Source organism: Lethenteron reissneri, chromosome 50 (genome assembly GCF_015708825.2).
Source record: "Lethenteron reissneri isolate LAM-NWPU_2019-01 chromosome 50, ASM1570882v1, whole genome shotgun sequence".
Classification (NCBI taxonomy): domain Eukaryota; kingdom Metazoa; phylum Chordata; class Hyperoartia; order Petromyzontiformes; family Petromyzontidae; genus Lethenteron; species Lethenteron reissneri.
The window spans coordinates 8,403,792-8,420,346 of record NC_083828.1 but is presented as its reverse complement, the minus strand read 5'-3'; the positions used below and the strand labels follow the sequence as shown (position 1 = coordinate 8,420,346).

At 45.6% G+C, this 16,555-nt stretch overlaps 10 non-coding genes across 10 annotated transcripts; 7 read left to right on the top strand and 3 right to left on the bottom strand.

Moving 5' to 3' along the window:
- Positions 1-4,020: 4,020 nt before the first annotated feature.
- On the top strand, positions 4,021-4,093 carry TRNAR-ACG (transfer RNA arginine (anticodon ACG)). The gene has a single exon. It is a non-coding gene; the product is annotated as a tRNA-Arg (tRNA).
- A 933-nt stretch (positions 4,094-5,026) lies between these two features.
- On the top strand, positions 5,027-5,099 carry TRNAR-ACG (transfer RNA arginine (anticodon ACG)). Its single transcript has one exon. It is a non-coding gene; the product is annotated as a tRNA-Arg (tRNA).
- A 461-nt stretch (positions 5,100-5,560) lies between these two features.
- On the bottom strand, positions 5,561-5,651 carry TRNAY-GUA (transfer RNA tyrosine (anticodon GUA)). Its single transcript is given in 2 exon segments — positions 5,561-5,596; positions 5,615-5,651. It is a non-coding gene; the product is annotated as a tRNA-Tyr (tRNA).
- A 131-nt stretch (positions 5,652-5,782) lies between these two features.
- Positions 5,783-5,855, top strand: TRNAR-ACG (transfer RNA arginine (anticodon ACG)). The gene has a single exon. It is a non-coding gene; the product is annotated as a tRNA-Arg (tRNA).
- Positions 5,856-6,517: 662 nt separating this feature from the next.
- TRNAY-GUA (transfer RNA tyrosine (anticodon GUA)) lies at positions 6,518-6,606 on the bottom strand. Its single transcript is given in 2 exon segments — positions 6,518-6,553; positions 6,570-6,606. It is a non-coding gene; the product is annotated as a tRNA-Tyr (tRNA).
- A 131-nt stretch (positions 6,607-6,737) lies between these two features.
- Positions 6,738-6,810, top strand: TRNAR-ACG (transfer RNA arginine (anticodon ACG)). The gene has a single exon. It is a non-coding gene; the product is annotated as a tRNA-Arg (tRNA).
- Positions 6,811-7,716: 906 nt separating this feature from the next.
- On the top strand, positions 7,717-7,789 carry TRNAR-ACG (transfer RNA arginine (anticodon ACG)). Its single transcript has one exon. It is a non-coding gene; the product is annotated as a tRNA-Arg (tRNA).
- Positions 7,790-14,601: 6,812 nt separating this feature from the next.
- On the bottom strand, positions 14,602-14,690 carry TRNAY-GUA (transfer RNA tyrosine (anticodon GUA)). The gene is given in 2 exon segments: positions 14,602-14,637; positions 14,654-14,690. It is a non-coding gene; the product is annotated as a tRNA-Tyr (tRNA).
- A 123-nt stretch (positions 14,691-14,813) lies between these two features.
- On the top strand, positions 14,814-14,886 carry TRNAR-ACG (transfer RNA arginine (anticodon ACG)). Its single transcript has one exon. It is a non-coding gene; the product is annotated as a tRNA-Arg (tRNA).
- A 682-nt stretch (positions 14,887-15,568) lies between these two features.
- On the top strand, positions 15,569-15,641 carry TRNAR-ACG (transfer RNA arginine (anticodon ACG)). The gene has a single exon. It is a non-coding gene; the product is annotated as a tRNA-Arg (tRNA).
- Positions 15,642-16,555: the final 914 nt, after the last annotated feature.

Here is a 16,555-nt window from a genome sequence, read left to right as displayed (position 1 = left end):
TAACCCAGAGATTCTCAAAGACTGCATGGTGATTAGACCAGGTCCTTAAATGTAGTGAGTGGCTGGTCCCAGTCCGGCCACCATTGACTACACACAACCACGTCCACTATATTCTTGGTTCTTTCGGTAAAGTCACGAAAGAATCAAGAATATGAATCCCTGCAGTCACGAAAGCTTTAAATCGAAACACGTCCACTATGTTACATTTTCGTTTTTATTTTGGCAAAATTCCAGCGATGAGACTTTTAAACATTTTTTGTCTTCTTTAACATGTGACTAACACTCTTCGCAGGTCATGTAAAATGTGTGTCCCTAGTGTGGATAAAGAGGCCAACTGAAGCGGCTTCCAAAGTAGTTTTGTGGCATCTACTGGGGTCATCCTCTCACACACGTACGGTACATCTTGCAGATAAGTGGTGGCACAGTGGATTGGCGCCCTCCACTATGAACCTTGTTGCTTGAGTTTGATTCCAGGCCATGCATTGCTGGCATAATTGACAAACGATATCTGAACGAGTCCTAGCAAGACTCCCAATCCCCCACCACTTCACCAGCCTACACTGACCAGCGGTTTATCATGGGATTGTCATCCACGCATATTCTTGTACTTTATCTCATCGTCATTAATCTGACAAAATGATCGTGACAATGATTGAATGCATTGTACATTAAATAGTCATTCAATTTATTTCAAGGTTATAGGTTTTATTTGAAATGTAGTATCGCCCCCACTCAAGGCATTAAAACATTGTACACACATATTAAAATATGAAATCGGGTAAAATATGCAATGATAACTTGAACTCTTGAATGCCTCTATATACATCGCCTCAAGTTACACCATGGCTGCTGTAAAACAGAAATAAGCTTATGAGTAAAAAAAAAATCGTAAGTGTCGTGGAGAATATCAATGACAAAATAAATCAGCAGACAAGATGCCTCTTTCACGTATCCATCTCTCCACATAAACAATGAACGTGTGCCTGACACAACCCATCAGCCGCACGGCCCTTTGCGAATGTATAATTTCAGCGGCATTGATTCAAGACATGCAAACGCAGGACCGGTTTAGGCATTACAAGCAATCGAAGTTTATTGGTCGCATGCACAACGAAGCTGATGTTAGACCGGGTGCAGCGACACGCTTGAGTTGTCAGCTCCACAACATCGCAATCGAATGTCTGACAAATAATCACCAAAAAAATTGAAACAAATAACCAAAAAATCACGAAATATCCGAACGAATCCAAATTACAGATCAAATAATATGCCATCAGCGTTGAGGAATATCTCAATGAGTCTCAAGACTTGTTTGAGGAGATTTGTGCGTTGCAATGCTTCACCAATCTCATTCATGAGCATTCCACTTTGTGTGGGAAGGAACTGGAGAACCCAGAGAAAACCCACCACACACAAGAGGGTAAACGCTCTAAAGCTCCGCACGGATGCATTCAATAGTCTATTGCTTGTACCGCCATATCTCGTGGTCAACTCTTAGCCCAAGCCTACGACACCTGCTATTCCCAGGCAGTCTCCGATGCACATGCAAACCAGGCTGAACTCTCTTTATAGTGATAGGTTTTTACCCTTTCAACTGGTACAAAACTGACACCTTTATACAAGGCATCATGTTTGCAATAACCACAACACAAGTAGTCAGTTTAAAGGGTAAAACCCTACTACTATATTTTGCCACTGGTAAAGGAGGTCTCATAGTGTAAATGCTTACCCCGAGCTCTCAATACTCTGATAGTGCGCTGTCTTTGAGTTGTACGCCTTCTGGCGCCATCTGGTCCAACACCAATGGAGACTAGGCTCTAAGAAAAGCTGTCTCGGGTGTGGACCAATCAACTTCAAGGACAGTGCATATCATTATCATCATCAGAGTTGTTTCTTTTTGTTTGCATTTTGACTACTTGTGTTGTGGTTATTGCAAACATGATGCCTTGTATAAAGGTGTCAGTTTTGTACTAGTTTAAAGGGTAAAAACCTATTACTATATTTTCCCACTGGTAAAGGAGGTCTCATAGTGAACTCTCCTTGTTATCCGAGATCTGGCGAGATTGGGGGCATGCAGGGTAATTTAGTCGTAAATTATATAAGACCATGGCCGATGGCCTCTCCCACTCAACCTGGTACTGGCCAATCGTGGATGTTACCATGGCAATAATGGCGGGCGGTCCTTGAATGTGAGATTTTGGGTGAGACTCAGCACATAACCTCAAGTGTTCGCGTGAAGGGTGTTTTGCCACCCGGATACTGCTCTTTGTCGGAAATTAAGGACATTGTCAAGAATGGAGAGCTTGATCAGTGGCTCATAGGGGCTGATATTTATGTTAGAATGAGACAGCCAGTATCTATGAAGGTATTAATTCAAATTCAATCCCTTTGTCTAGAAGATTCGTCTTCTGTTGAGTGACTAAACCATCACCTACCTATAAGGGTGTGGTTTCAAACCCTGGGTATATGTATCCCTCAGGACGCAATTTTTTTTATTGCAACACTGCGCCATTGCCTCTGTGTTCATGCCCTAGGTCTGGGTGATTTTCAAAGACCTGGTGTTTAAATTGAGACACTGAGGCTAAGTCTAAAAAAATCTGTGTTCAAGCGCTGAGTCTGGGTGCTTCTCTCTGAGCCAGCAATCTATGATGCTGTGTTCAAACCCGCACTTTGGCCGATTCCCAGTCGTTCAATGCCTTTTTTGAGACAATGAGCCGGTAATTCTGAGTCTGGGTTCAAGCACCGGGTGCGTTTCTCATGGGCGTGGTAGTCATGCATCTTGTTAGCCTGACACCGCTTGGACTTGTAACGTTGGTGTGAAGCTACAATATTTACCTAAGACCAAGTCACCCTAAATGAACCCGCACTCACCACGCTCGTGACCCAGTAATTCTGAGAGGCTGGGTTCACGCACCATGCCTGTGAGTGCGGGTTGTAAAGTGAGAATTCCAGGACCGGTTCAGGTATCACTCACCACTGATGTCAGCCGTGACCCCAAGAACAGATCCTTGAGTCGAACCGTGATCCTGATTCATGACAATTCATTTCACCCTCGTGGGGTTGGAAAATCCCGGTGAATGCCAAGGCGCTGTCAGCAAGCACTGTGATGCTATCACAGGCACTGCCGTGACCTATCTCTCTGGCGTTGACGGTGACGCCATCCGTGTGAGAGTTGCTGGCGAGGGGCGCTGCTTCAATAAAGTTGACGACGCCATAAACGGACACGTGCGTGCGTGTGTGTGCGCGCGCGCGCGCGCGCGTGTACGTGCGAGATTCACGGTCTGCAGTGGCGGAAAAACTTTGCTCACCCAACGCGCGCCCTTAAAAGCTGGGTCGAAGGTCCGTAACGATCTCGCATGTACTGTACAATTTAAATATGCTTCGTGTCACTTTGTGGAGAGGCGGGGGATGGGGGCAAAATCCATTACATTTACAAACTACGGGCGGATGTGCAATTTAGGCACAAATCAATTAGATGCCAATTAAAAATGTAATGTTATTACATATTTTAATTAAGTGTGATGTATGTATCCACATTCATGAATTTGTATAAGGGGATGGTGGTACAGTGATTATTTTTATTGATTGTGACATACAAGCTACCTGAGTTTTATTGTTGTACATGATGTACTATTCACCATTTACAAATAATAATAATAATGCTTTGTTATATTGTCTTTCATATCGAGCCAAATCTTGAGGTGCATTTTCAATGACAGAAAATCTTCATGAGATCATGTCAAGAGAAACACAACTATAAAAAAAATAACTACAAGTGCCCCTACAATTAAATATCACTCAATGTAGAAAAAGCTAGGGTGAAATGATGCTTTAATATTTAACTGAACATTTCCACTTTTGGACTCTGGATGTGAACAGGTGGCCAAATAGCCAGATAAGGGTTTATATCACTTCGCTGTTTGTCCATACACCAGTTTAAATGCAGACCAAGACCTGCACCCAGTACTTATACAGCTACCGTTACTGTATAGACAGGTCTGACAAGAGTTAATGGACATGGGGCCAGTGGCGCAATGGATAACGCGTCTGACTACGGATTAGAACATTGTAGGTTCGACTCCTGCCTGGCTCGTGGCTTTGCATTTTATTAGCGTAATGTCTGAATGCTTCCTCTTTCTTCCGTCTTTCTAAAGAGTATTACAGGTAGGAACAACAGTTCCACACTGCCCACCAGGGATTATACAGGTAGAAACAACAGTTCCCCACTGCCCACCAGGGATTATTTGTCTGTCTGTCGTGCATAGCCACGCCCTCGATTTGTATTTCATAGAGCGCTTCGGGCATGCTCAGCACCACGTGACGCAATGCCCCACGCAGCTTGCGCCACGTGACACGGATCGCACGAATGCGCTGTCCAGCCAAGTTACTACCTGCCCACTCTGAAGGAACGTGTTAAAGGCGCAACATGTGAGGAATGGTCTGATTTAAACGAAAATATGGTGAATGTGAGTGATTTTTGAAATTAACATTTGCAAAGAAAACGTCTATTGATGTGCATTTCTGAATCTATGTGGCCATTTGTTAAAAAGGCATGGGTCATTCAACAATATTTTGGAAAATTTGCAGACCACTATGAGAAAAGAAGCCAGATCCATCGAGTCAAAATCAAATTTTCTGCAGAAAACCATCTGACTAAACTACTTATGCCATGTTCTTTTTGTACATTTTAAGCCAGGTTTGGACCAAAAGAAACTTTCCTAATGTGCACGTCAGGTGCGTTGAGCCTTCATTGCATGAACAATAAATTCATAATTTGGAATAAAATTGGTGAAGCAAAAACCAACCTCTTTCCAGCCGAAGTCAAACCAGCGACCTAAAGATTTCAACAACAAACCAACTACAGTCCTCCACTCTACCAACTGAGCTATCGAAGGAACCTTGTAACATATTCTATCACTTCACTACTAGTACATAAACCAGTAGCAAGGCAGAGTCAAACCTGCACCCAGTCCTTACACAGCCACAGTTACTGTAAAGACAGGTCTGACAAGAGCTAAATAACATGGGGCCAGTGGCACAATGGATAACGCGTCTGACTACGGATCAGAAGATTGTAGGTTCGACTCCTGCCTGGCTCGTGGCTGTGTGTTTTATTAGCGTGATGTCTGAATGCTTCCTTTTTATTCTATTTTTCTAAAGGGTATTTAAAGTCGCAACATGTGAGGAATGGCCTGACTTAAACGAAAATATGGTGAATGTGAGTGATTTTTTAAATTAACATTTGCAAAGAAAACGTCTATTGATGTGCATTTCTGAATCTATGTGGCCATTTGTTAAAAAGGCATGGGTCATTCAACAATATATTGGAAAAGTTGGCAGACCACCATGAGAAAATAAGCCAGATCCACCAAGTCAAAATCAAAGTATCTGTACAAACACATTTGACTAAACTACAAATTCCCTATTCTTTTTGTGCATTTTAAGCCCAGGTTTGGCCCAAAAGACACTTTTCTAATGTGCACGTCAGACGCGTTGAGCCTTCATCGTTGAAACAATAATTTCATAATTTGGAATAAAATTGGTGAAGCAAAAACCAACCTCCTTCGAGCCGGAGTCGAACCAGCAAACTAAGGATTTTCAAACCACAAACCAACTACAATCCTCCGCTCTACCGACTGAGCTATCGAAGGAACCCTGTATGCCATTCTATCACTTCACGACTTGTACATAAACCAGTAGCAATGCAGAGTCAAACCTGCACCCAGTACTTACACAGCCATAGCTACTGTACAGACAGGTCTGACACAAGCTAAGGAACTTGGGGCCAGTGGCGCAATGGATAACGCGTCTGACTACGGATCAGAAGATTGTAGGTTCGACTCCTGCCTGGCTCGTGGCTGTGTGTTTTATTAGCATAATGTCTGAATGCTTCCTCTTTCTTCCGTCTTTCTTAAGAGTATTACAGGTAGGAACAACAGTTCCACACTGCTTACCAGGGATTATTTGTCTGTCTGTCGTGTAAAGCAACGATCTCGATTTGTATTTCATAGAGCGCTTCGGACATGCTCAGCACCACGTGACGCAGCTTGCGCAACGTGACACGGATCGCACGAATTCGCTGTCCAGCCAAGTTACTACCTGCCCACTCTGAAGGAACGTGTTAAAGGCGCAACATGTGAGGAATGGCCTGATTTAAACGAAAATATGGTGAATGTGAGTGATTTTTTAAATTAACATTTGCAAAGAAAACGTCTATTGATGTGCATTTCTGAATCTATGTGGCCATTTCTTAAAAACGGCATGGGTCATTCAACAATATTTTGGAAAAGTTTGCAGACCACCATGAGAAAAGAAGCCAGATCCACCAAGTCAAAATCAAAGCATTTGTTGAAACCCATTTGACTAAACTACGAATGCCCTATTCTTTTTGTGCATTTTAAGCCCAGGTTTGGCCCAAAAGACACTTTCCTAATGTGCACATTAGGCGCGTTGAGCCTTCATTGTATGAACAATAATTTCATAATTTGGAATAAAATTGGTGGAGCAAAAACCAACCTCCTTCGAGCCGGAGTCGAACCAGCGACCTAAGGATTTCAACCACAAACCAACTACAGTCCTCCGCTCTACCAACTGAGCTATCGAAGGAACCCTGTATGGCATTCTATCACTTCACGACTTGTACATAAACCAGTAGCAATGCAGAGTCAAACCTTCACCCAGTACTTACACAGCCATAGCTACTGTACAGACAGGTCTGACACAAGCTGAGGAACATGGGGCCAGTGGCGCAATGGATAACGCGTCTGACTACGGATCAGAAGATTGTAGGTTCGACTCCTGCCTGGCTCGTGGCTGTGTGTTTTATTAGCGTAATGTCTGAATGCTTCCTCTTTCTTCCGTCTTTCTAAAGAGTATTGCAAGTAGGAACAACAGTTCCACACTGCCCACCAGGAATTATACAGGTAGAAACAACAGTTCCCCACTGCCCACCAGGGATTATCTGTCTGTCGTGCATAGCAACGATCTCGATTTGTATTTCATAGAGCGCTTCGGTCAGGCTCAGCACCACGCAGCTTGCGCCACGTGACACGGATCGCACGAATGCGCTGTCCAGCCAAGTTACTACCTGCCCACTCTGAAGGAACGTGTTAAAGGCGCAACATGTGAGGAATGGCCTGATTTGAACGAAAATAAGGTGAATGTGAGTGATTTTTTAAATTAACAATTGCAAAGAAAACGTCTATTGATGTGCATATCTGAATCTATGTGGCCATTTGTTAAAAAGGCATGGGTCATTCAACAATATTTTGGAAAAGTTTGCAGAACACCATGAGAAAAGAAGCCAGATCCACCAAGTCAAAATCAAAGTGTCTGTAGAAACCCATTTGACTAAACTACGAATGCCCTATTCTTTTTGTACATTTTAAGCCCAGGTTTGGCCCAAAAGACACTTTCCTAATGTGCACGTCAGGCGCGTTGAGCCTTCATTGTTGAAACAATAACTTCATAATTTGGAATAAAATTGGTGAAGCAAAAGCCAACCTCCTTCGAGCCAAAGTCAAACCAGCGACCTAAGGATTTCAACCACAAACCAACTACAGTCCTCCACTCTACCAACTGAGCTATCGAAGGAACCTTGTAACGTATTCTATCACTTCACTACTAGTACATAAACCAGTAGCAATGCAGAGTCAAACCTGCATCCAGTCCTTACACAGCCTATACAGATAGGTCTGACAAGAGATAAGTAACATGGGGCCAGTGGCGCAATGGATAACGCGTCTGACTACGGATCAGAAGATTGTAGGTTCGACTCCTGCCTGGCTCGTGGGTGTATGTTTTATTAGCGTGATGTCTGAATGTTTCCTTTTATTCTATCTTTCTAAAGGGTATTTAAAGTCGCAACATGTGAGGAATGGCCTGATTTAAACGAAAATATCGTGAATGTGAGTGATTTTTAAATCCTTTATATTAAGTTCGTGTGCTTGCTTGCTTGCTTAGGACCGTGCAAATCTTTCGGTCGTTTTTTAACCCACTTCCCGTGATCCAATCGAGCTGACATTTTCCACACAGACTCGTTGTGCCAGACAATTATTGTTCGTGAAAAAATAATTCCCAAAATTTTACACTTTTTAGGCAAAAAATTTTTATTTTACATATATTCAAATAGAACGCATTCATGGCTTTGGCTGAACGTCAGAATGTAAGAGCCCAGAGCGTAACCCCTCCACAGGCCGTGGCGGAGTAGCGCAGTTGGTAGCGCCCTCGCTTCCCATGCCAAAAGTCGTGGGATCGATCCCCGCGTCCTCCACAGGCGAATATATTTTTAAATCCTTTAAATTAAGTTCGCCGCCACGCATATAAAGGATTTATAGTGAAAAACTTTGTTTTTACGGGTTTACTTGTTTAAATTAACAATTGCAAAGAAAACGTCTATTGATGTGCATTTCTGAATCTATGTGGCCATTTCTTAAAAAGGCATGGGTCATTCAACAATATTTTAGAAAAGTTTGCAGACCACCATGAGAAAAGAAGCCAGATCCACCAAGTCAAAATCAAAGCATTTGTTGAAACCCATTTGACTAAACTACGAATGCCCTATGCTTTTTTTGCATTTAAGCCCAGGTTTGGCCCAAAAGACACTTTCCTAATGTGCACGTCAGGCGCATTGAGCCTTCATTGTATGATTCCAAGAACACAGGATGAGATGTTACTATCCTTTGTGCAAGCACTTCCAAGAGTTCATGAACAGTGAGCCTGGTGAAATTTGGGGAGCGCATCGTCAGTAGTGAACCTTTGGTTCCTAGGGTGTTTCGGCCTTTCATACTATACACCCTCCCCAAAGGCGGCCAACGACAGGGTGATCAATCCTACGCTTGCGTCCCATTCCCAATTAGTCATAGGAGTTGCCTTGTTGTTGATTGCCAACATCCCATGGGACTATGCATGGCAGGGGCGTCCTCCTCCCTGAGTCAAGCATTGTTGACTGCATACCTCCTGGCCCTCTCATTTTGGGGCCCAGCTGGGGTCTTTCCTCTTCATCCAGAGCCACTGACTGCTGCCTTCTGCCGCCTCCGATACAGCTCTGATTGCCGAACGCTGGCTCTGGCCCTTAATTCCCAGGCCTCTAAGCAGTCTGGTTGTAGATGTTGCCACAAAACCTCTGCAGCCCACCTCCACTGGTCGGACTTCTGTGTTCCAGCCATGATGCCGTGCTTCGGCAGCTAGATCGGCATAGCGCAGATGTTTTCGCTCATAAGCCTCATCTACTGAGTCCTCCCAGGGTACTGTGAGCTCAATGATGAAGACCTTCTTGAGCGAACGGGACCAGAGCACCATGTCAGGTCTTAGGGTGGTGGTTGCGATCTCCGGAGGAAACACAAGTTGCCAGCCAATGTCAGCTAGCATTTTCCAGTCGCGGGCCAAGCGCAGCTGGTCTCGCTCTAATGGTGTAGAGCTGCTCTTCGGTGGTTTAGCCCCTTCGCGGACAAAGGTCGTCCGTAAGGGGTGTGATGCTGCTGGGGGTGGTAGGGAGTTGGTGGCAGCTCGCTTGTCCTCCAGGGCGGACACAAGGTTTTTAAGGACTTGGTTGTGACGCCAAGTGTAGCGTCCTTGGGTGAGGCTTGTTTTACACCCTGTGAGAATGTGCCTGAGGTTGGCTGGCATGGAACAGAGGGCACAGTCCGGATCTTCACCATACCATTGGAGAAGATTAACTGGTGTTGGAAGGACGTCATATGTTGCTCTGATGGAAAAACTCAACCGCCTCACTTCCATGGCCCACAGATCCTTCCAGCTGATCTTCCTCTTCTCCACACTGTCCCATCGAGTCCACTGTCCCTGTTTGGCAAGAGAGACTGCCTTGGCCCACCTTGCAGCTTCTTCCTGATGGCGTACTTCCTGCACTACCATCTTCTGCCGCTCTGGTGCAGTGGCCTTACTCCAAGCAGCACGGCTAGTTAGCCCAAGGCCTCCTCTCCCTTGCTGAACATGACCCACAATGTCAGCATGTCTGAGGGCTGCTGTTGCCTCCTGGACTGCTTTTCCTGGCCTCCATTTGCGCCCAGTTGCCAAGGTCGGCACGTTGTTGCTCACCACTGGGTCTCGAGATTCATTCAGTGTCATCTGGAGCCTGGTTTTTGCACACTTGAATTCCTCGGTTAGACTGGTGAGGGGCAGCTTGAGGACACCATCTCCATAGAGGCCTATGGTGGTAAGGCATCGTGGAACTCCGAGCCACTTCTTTAAGTAGCTCGTGACTCCTCTTTCCATCTTCTCCACTGTTGAGATTGGAACCTCATACACTGCTAGGGGCCACAACACCCGGGGTAGGAGACCAAACTGCAGACACCAGGCCTTTAACTTCCCAGGTAGCTGGGTGTTGTCGATGGACTGTAGGCTACTGCTGATGTCTTTGCGCAGCTGTTGCACCTGGTCTTTGTCCTTCAGGCTTGCATCATACCACCTTCCAAGGCTTTTTACCGGCTGCTCAGACACTGTTGGGATTTGGTCATCTCCGATGAAGAATTTCAGGTCACAGAGTACTCCCTTCACAATCGAGATGCTGCGTGACTTGGATGGCTTAATCTTCATACGGGCCCAGCTGATGTTCTCCTCGAGTTTTCTGAGCAGTCTCCTGGTGCATGGGACAGTGGTGGTCAATGTTGTAATGTCGTCCATGTAGGCTCTGCGTGGAGGGAGGCGAAAACCAGAGTCGACTCGCTGTCCACCAGCAACCCATTTTGAGGATCTGATGATAACCTCCATTGCCATTATGAATGCCAATGGAGAAATGGTACATCCCGCCATTATACCTACATTCAGGCATTGCCATGAGGTGGTGAACTCTGAGGTGGTGAAGCAGAACTGCAGATCCTGAAAGTACGACTTCACCAGGGTTGTGATGGTGTCTGGTATGTGGAAAAATCTGAAGGCAAACCACAGGAGTTCATGGGGCACAGAGCCAAATGCATTGGCGAGGTCGAGGAAGACTACATGGAGGTCCCTTTTCTCCACCTTGGCCATTTGGATCTGGTGCCAGATCATGCTGGAATGTTCCAAGCAGCCAGAGAACCCTGATATTCCTGCCTTCTGTACAGATGTATCGACGTACGCATTCCTTTGCAGGTACTCGGCCATCCTCTGGGCAATGACCCTAAAGAATATTTTACCCTCGACATTCAGTAAGGAGATTGGGCGGAATTGGCTGATGTTCACTGCATCCTTCTCCTTAGGGATCAGGACCCCGCCTGCCCTACGCCACACTTTGGGTATTATCTTCTTTTGCCAAGCTGTTCTCATAAGCCTCCAGAGGAACCTCAGGACGTCTGGTGCGTTCTTATACACTTTGTACGGGACTCCATTTGGCCCCGGGGCTGATGCTGTTCTTGCCCTTCGAACTGTGTTTTCCACCTCTTTCCATGTCGGAGGGCTGGTCTCAATATGATGTTCCGGGGGTTCAATGGGTGGGATATCTGATGGGATGGCCAGATGTTCATGTCGATTTGAGTCAAAGTTTGTTGTTCTCAGGTGCTCTTCTAGGTCTTTCTTTGTTGTTTTTAGAACTCCACTTTTTTCCTTCGTGAAGAGACTTTTAAGGAACTTGAAGGGATCTTTATAGAATCGAGTTCTAGTTTGTTCTTTCTTCCTTCTGCGTTTCCGTAGGTTCTCTGGTCTACGGAGGGATGCCAACCGGGGTTTGATGTCAGCCTGAAGTGCCTCTATGCCCTCCTTTTCCACTTCCGAGGCTTTCTTCCACTGTTTCTTAAGCTGTCTCCTTTCTTGAACGAGGCGCTTGATTTATTGTTGCCTCCTGGACACTGGTGGGGTTGGAACCTTTCTCCCGCCTTTTGCCTCTTGCACTCCAAAGCTTTCTTCCCCGTACTCATAGATGATGGCCCCCATCCTCTCCAACTTCTTCTCCACAGTGCCTCGAAGTTTCTCGAGGGTCAAGGTAAGGTCAGTATTCACTGTTTCCCACAACTTCTTGTCACTGGCGACAGGCCACTTCACATACGGTCTGTGCCCTGGTAGTCTCCTCTCGACTGCCGGTCTGGGAGGCTGGGTGAGTTCCACTCCTGTTGTTGGTTCCACCTCAGTTGTTACTTCGGTGCTTGAGTTTACGTCCTCCATGACAGTGGTACTGATGCACTGCAAACTATGGTTTGCGTCCAGTTGCTGTGCTTCATTCGACTGATTTGATCGCTTTCACAGAAAGTAATCAATGCGAGGCCTCTGTCTCTCTTTACCCAAACACCCCTTCTTCCCCTGGTGGATCCTCAACCCGTGGTGTGATGTAACTTTCCTCCAACCACAGACACATACCTGCATCTGTTTGTGGCCTGCTGTTGCAGTGGAACTTGTGACAGTTGCTGTGGTGTTCTCTTGTGCTGTGCTCTCATTACTCGTAGTCGTTTCCGGTCCAGTCGTTACCATGTTGTCAGCCGATGAGTCATCTTATATAGATATATAGTCGTTTATTGTCATTGTCACCAGTACAACGAAATTTAAAATGCTCACCAGTCAGGGCATCATTCATAAATTTAAATTAAATAAAACAAGAAAATAAAAATAAAATTAAATGAAAGATAATCAATTTATACTATATATAAAAACAGCCCAAGTATACCCACATACCCACATAAGGTTACATTTTGTCATTGCACATCTCTATTTCACAGTCAATTGTAAACACTATTACTTAATAATTAATTAGCATTATTGAGTGTGGTGATCGCTGTAGGATAAAAGCTCTGTTTGAATCTGTTTGTCCTTGTTTTGACTGATCTGAATCGTCTGCCTGATGGCAACAGCTCAAACAGTGAGTGTCCAGGGTGAGAAGAGTCCTTTATAATGTTCTGTGCTTTTTTGATGCAACGTGAACTGTGTAGTGCTTCCAGTGTGGGGAGATGGCAGCCGGCGATCTTTTGGGCTGTGTTGATGACCCTCTGGAGCGCTTTCCTCTGAGCCACTGTGCAGCTGGTGTACCATACACAGATGCAGTATGTCAGAATGCTCTCGATGGAGGCTCGGTAGAAGGACACCAGCAGTTTCTGTGTGATGTTATTATTCCTGAGAATTCTCAGGAAGTAAAGTCTCTGCTGGGCCTTTTTCAGAAGCTCAGTGCTGTTGGCGCTCCAGGTCAGGCCCTCCCCAATGTGGACTCCCAGGAAGCAGAAGTCTGCCACCCTCTCCACACAGTCCCCGCTGATGATTAATGGTGGAGTGTCCGTTTTCTTTCTCCTGTAGTCTATTATGAGCTCCTTGGTCTTTGCGGTGTTAAGGAGCAGGTTGTTGTCCCTGCAGTATGCTGTCAGCCGCTCCACCTCGTCCCTGTAGGCAGACTCATCCCCCCCAGAGATGAGCCCCACCACTGTGGTGTCATCAGCAAACTTCACAATGGTGTTACTATGGTGGACGGCGGCACAGTCATGTGTGTAGAGGGAGTAGAGCAGGGGGCTCAGTACACAGCCCTGGGGGGAGCCGGTACTGAGGCTCAGGGCTGTGGATGTATGACGGCCCACTCTGACCCTCTGTCTGCGGCCCGAGAGGAAACTATATATCCACATGCAGGTGGAATGTGGAATCCCCAGGTCGCCCAGTTTTTCCACCAGTTTGTGTGGGAGGATGGTGTTGAACGCGGAACTGTAATCCACGAAGAGCATCCACACATAGCTCCCCTGCTGCTCCAGGTGTGACAGTGCAGCATGTAGTGCTGTGGCCACGGCGTCCTCCGTGGATCGGTTCGCTCTGTAGGCAAACTGGTGGGGGTCAAGGTTTCGGGGCAAGCTTCCTATGATGTGACTCCGGACCAGTTTTTCAAAGCACTTCATCACCACTGGCGTGAGTGCTACTGGCCGGTAGTCGTTGTAGCTGCAAATGTGGGTTTTTTTGGGCAGCGGGACTATGGTGGAGGACTTTAGGCAGGTTGGTACGGTGGACTGTTCCAGAGACAGGTTGAAAATCCTTGTGAAGACTCCAGCCAGCTCGTCAGCACAGTCCCTCAGCACACGTCCCGGGACGCCATCAGGTCCCGCAGCCTTCCTCGGGTTGACGGCCCGCAGCGTGCGCCTCACCTCATGCTCCTCCACTGTGAGGTTTAAGCTGCTGTGGACCGTGAGGTTTGGTGATGCTGTCCCTTGTGGTGTCACCTCAAAGCAGGCATAGAAGAGGTTCAATTCCTCTGCCAGAGCGTTGTCACCATTAGCAGCTCCGCGGTTGGCCCTGTAGTTGGTGAGGTGCTGGACTCCCTGCCACACCTGCCTGCTGTCGTGACTGTCCAGGCGTTCCTCAATCCTCCTCCTGTAGTCTGCTTTGGCCTTGCGGATGCCTCTCTTCAGGTTAGCTCGGGCTGTACTGTAGAGAGCTCTAGGGGTATTCTCGTATGTTGACTTTCTGTAGCTAAAGAGGGTGTTTCCAACATACTGTGAAGCATGGGAAACTACAGAAATGGGAAGATAACCCATGACTGTCCCAGTGGGGTCTATTCCCTCCTGTCAGCCGTCTCTCCGTGCCGCCACAAGGACTTTCCCCTGTTGTCAGCTGATCTTTCTCAGCAGTCACTGGACAAGTCCAGATATTCAGATTCCAAGAACAATAATTTCATAATTTGGAATAAAATTGGTGAAGCAAAAACCAGCCTCCTTCGAGTCGGAGTCGAACCAGCGACCTAAGGATTTCAACCACAAACCAACTACAGTCCTCCGCTCTACCAACTGAGCTATCGAAGGAACCTTGTAATGTATGCTATCACTTCACTACTAGTACATAAACCAGTAGCAATGCAGAGTCAAACCTGCATCCAGTCCTTACACAGCCTGTACAGACAGGTCTGACAAGAGCTAAGTAACATGGGGCCAGTGGCGCAATGGATAACGCGTCTGACTACGGATCAGAAGATTATAGGTTCGACTCCTGCCTGGCTCGTGGGTGTGTGTTTTATTAGCATGATGTCTGAATGCTTCCTTTTTATTCTATCTTTCTAAAGGGTATTTAAAGTCGCAAAATGTGAGGAATGGCCTGATTTAAACGAAAATATGGTGAATGTGAGTGATTTTTAAAATAAACATTTGCAAATAAAACGTCAATTGATGTGCATTTCTGAATCTATGTGGCAATTTGTTAAAGAGGCATGGGTCATTCAACAATATTTTGGAAAAGTTTGCAGACCACCATGAGAAAAGAAGCCAGATCCACCAAGTCAAAACCAAAGTATCTGTAGAAACCCATTTGACTAAACTACGAATGCCCTATTCTTTTTGTGCATTTTAAACCCAGGTTTGGCCCAAAAGACACTTTAATAATGTGCACGTCTAGGCGCGTTGAGCCTTCATTGTATGAACAATAATTTCATAATTTGGAATAAAATTGGTGAAGAAAAAACCAACCTCCTTCGAGCCGACGTCAAACCAGCGACCTAAAGATTTCAACAACAAACCAACTACAGTCCTCCGCTCTACCAACTGAGCTATCGAAGGAACCTTGTAACGTATTCTATCACTTCACTACTAGTACATAAACCAGTAGCAAGGCAGAGTCAAACCTGCACCCAGTCCTTACACAGCCACAGTTACTGTAAAGACAGGTCTGACAAGAGCTAAATAACATGGGGCCAGTGGCGCAATGGATAACGCGTCTGACTACGGATCAGAAGATTGTAGGTTCGACTCCTGCCTGGCTCGTGGCTGTGTGTTTTATTAGCGTGATGTCTGAATGCTTCCTTTTTATTCTATCTTTCTAAAGGGTATTTAAAGTCGCAACATGTCAGGAATGGCCTGATTTAAACGAAAATATGGTGAATGTGAGTGTTTTTTAAAATAACATTTGCAAAGAAAACGTCTATTGATGTGCATTTCTGAATCTATGTGGCCATTTGTTAAAAAGACATGGGTCATTCAACAATATATTGGAAAAGTTTGCAGGCCACCATGAGAAAAGAAGCCAGATCCACCAAGTCAAAATCAAAGTATCTGTAGAAACCCATTTGACTAAACTAAGAATGCCCTATTCTTTTTGTGCATTTTAAGCCCAGGTTTGGCCCAAGACATTTTCTAATGTGCGCATCAGGCACGTTGAGCCTTCAATGTATGAACAATAATTTCATAATTTGGAATAAAATTGGTGAAGGAAAACCCAACCTCCTTCGAGCCGGAGTCAAACCAGCTACCTAAGCATTTCAACAACAAACCAAGTACAGTCCTCCGCTCTACCAACTGAGCTATCGAAGGAACCTTGTAACATATTCTATCACTTCACTACAGGTATATAAACCAGTAGCAATGCAGAGTCAAACCTGCATCCAGTCCTTACACAACCTGTACAGACAGGTCTGACAAGAGCTAAGTAACATGGGGCCAGTGGCGCAATAGATAACGCGTCTGACTACAGATCAGCAGATTGTAGGTTCGACTCCTGCCTGGCTCGTGGGTGTGTGTTTTATTAGCGTGATGTCTGAATGCTTCCTTTTTATTCTATCTTTCTAAAGGGTATTTAAAGTCGCAACATGTGAGGAATGGCCTGATTTCAACGAAAATATGGTGATTGTGGGTGAAAACGTCTATTGATGTGCATTTCTGAATCTATGTGGCCATTTGTT